Below are 2,654 nucleotides of genomic sequence, written 5' to 3' on the forward strand. Positions count from 1 at the left end.
ACTCAGGGCCTGAGAGGAACCCAGCTTTGCCCAAGGAAATGCAGAGTTTCGGGGCAGAGGACAGGACAGCACCACTATCCCCTGAATCCTGGATGCCTTGTGAGATAGGAGGTCTGGTGAGGGTGCCCAGGTGGGACACCCAGGGGAAGAGGACCATGCCTGCCTTCATCTACTCCCTTGGGATCTAGATTTTCTCTGTGGGTGGGCTCAGTCCCTCCCTGAGTGGCCAGGGCTCTGGACCACAAATGGGAAATACCCCCAGGGGAACATCCCAGACCCAGGATTGCTGAAAAACCTCAGCACTTATTTCTCAGCACTTCTCAAACACACTACACATGTTACTGTATGACTTGTCTCTACAGAGTAGTAGAAAAGCATATTGGTGGTGGTGGTGGTTTGTGAAATGCAGTGTTTAAAATTTCTTTAACACTAGCCTACCCACCTGCAATCCCTTTAACCCCTGTCACCAATTTAAACTCATTTCAATTTTTGTGTGTGGGTGGGTGGTTTTCTCTCTGGGTGGTTTTCTCTCTGGGAAAGCCAAGAAGGCCAATTCTCACACCTTGTCTGAATAGCTAGCTCTCCACCCTAAAGAGTCCTTCCAGTGTCCATAAAATCCAGTGAAGGGGTTATCTTACTGGAGGATGCCTCAGAGTCCCACTTCAGTTAGCTGCTGAAGACTCGGTGGTTGATCCAATCTGAAGTCAGCGACACATGGGTGACAACAGAATCTGAGCAGCAGGCCCTGTCCATGGTCCTGAAAAACTCATGTCCTAGAACTGGATCGCTAGTGGTGCAGATTTATTTTTTCTAGGACCCTTGAAGATCTTCTGGGCCCACCTCCAATTGCAAGCTGAGAGGCCACTCTGGCCCTGCACCTATAAAGCCTGAGCACAAGAAAAGGGAGAGAGTTCATCTCCAACCCAGTCCCTGTTCCTTTGTTAGTAGCCAAGGATGAGAGGCACTGAGCAGTTTGGATATGACTGCATTTTTGCCTCTTCTATTGGAGGCAGGACCCATTTCAAAAGAGGTTATGTTGAGGAAAAGAGTCCTAAACTGGAATAAAGGAAACTGGATTCTAGACCAAGTTCTGCCATTCACTGGTATTGTGTTCATAGGCAGTCATTTCCCCCCATCCCCATCAACAGTGAGCCTTAGCTTTTTCACCTGTAAAATGAAAGCTATGCATTAGCTAAGATGATTGAAGCCATCCTCTCCAGGCCTGGAACTCCCCTGAAACTTAGAGGGCTACTGCTGGGAGCTTGGGTGAGTCTCAAAATCATTTGCCCTAAATCTGCTCTCCTCATTGGATGTTTCCATCTTGCTGGGGCTCAAAGGGTCCACACTGCTGATGCCGCTTCCTGAGATCTTTCCCCATAGGCTCAAGTCTGGGGTCTTGGGGTGCTGAGGGGGTCCCAGGACAATTAAGCTTCTAGGGGACTGGTGTCAGAGGAGGGGGAGGAACGCAGAAAGCATGTCAGCTCTGGAATCCTCAGAAAGCAATCCTGGATTAGGGGATTAGACACTCCCGCTCCAGGAGAAAATCTGGTCCCAAACCGACAGGCGGCCTCATTCTCCCCTCCCCCACTCCACTCCTGGCCAGCCTGCGACCGGCCTGCCCTCCCCAGAGGCTGCACCATCCCCAGTGGGGAATCAGCGCTCCAGAAACTCACTGCCGCCTTCTCTCCTCCTCACCACCTCTCCGTCCCAGGTTCCTTGCATGGGGGTTGGGGTGGGGTCCCTTGTTTTGGGACTCCAGTAATTTGCCTTTGAGGTGAGGCGCTGAGACCTCTATCGGTCTAAACAGAAAGAAAGGGTTCACTGCAACTCCTCAGACTCATGCCTCCCATTTTAAGCTAGGATGAGCCAGACAGTTCAGCCCCTGACCCCCGGGGGCCAGCATGGTGCTTGAGTTAAAGGCTCTGGCCTTCGCACACCCCTAGCTCCAGCCTCCTGAGCAGCGATTGTGGGCGAGGGCAGGATTCCACAGCGTTCTTCAAGGCCGGCCTCCCCAGCTTTGCAGGCAAGCTCTCCAGGGACCCATATTCCACGGCGCGCTCCCCCTGCCGCCTCAGATCTCCGCATCTTCCCTCTAAGGGTCAGCCCAGACCCCCGGCCAGGCAGCCGCTGCGGGGCCGCCTCCCCGCGGCCGCGACCTAGTTCCCTGCCGTTATTTTTAGGGCGCGGGATGGCACCTGCCCACGTGCCGGCCCCGCCTGCGCCGGAGAGTGGGGGGCGGGCAGAGCTGCGTCTGCTCCCGGGAGGCGAGGCCCCCGTCTCCCGCAGCACCCTCTCCATCCCACCGGTGCAAGCCCCCAGGTTCCGTGCGAGGGGGCCTCCGGGAGCGCACTGCCCGCCGCTCGTCCCCTCTTCTTCCTCCCTCGCTCGCTCCCCCCCGCAAAACCCCGCCAGTGGCTCACGCCTCCTGCATACGGGATGAGGTGAGCCGCGCCGCCGCTGAGAGGGGGCGCGCGCGGGTGTGAGCGTGTGTCCGTGTGCGAGTGTGTGTGCGCCGGGCGGGCGGGCACTGCAGCTTCTTCCTCCGTGGAGCGGAGAGCGAGAGAGCTAGATCGAGCGAGAGAGCGGCGAAGGCAGGCAGAGGGGCGCGGGCGAGGCGGCGCAGCCATCCCCGGGCCCGGCGCCGCGCCGCCACC

The sequence above is a fragment of the Bubalus kerabau genome, chromosome 13, assembly GCF_029407905.1.
Source record: "Bubalus kerabau isolate K-KA32 ecotype Philippines breed swamp buffalo chromosome 13, PCC_UOA_SB_1v2, whole genome shotgun sequence".
NCBI classification, from domain to species: domain Eukaryota; kingdom Metazoa; phylum Chordata; class Mammalia; order Artiodactyla; family Bovidae; genus Bubalus; species Bubalus kerabau.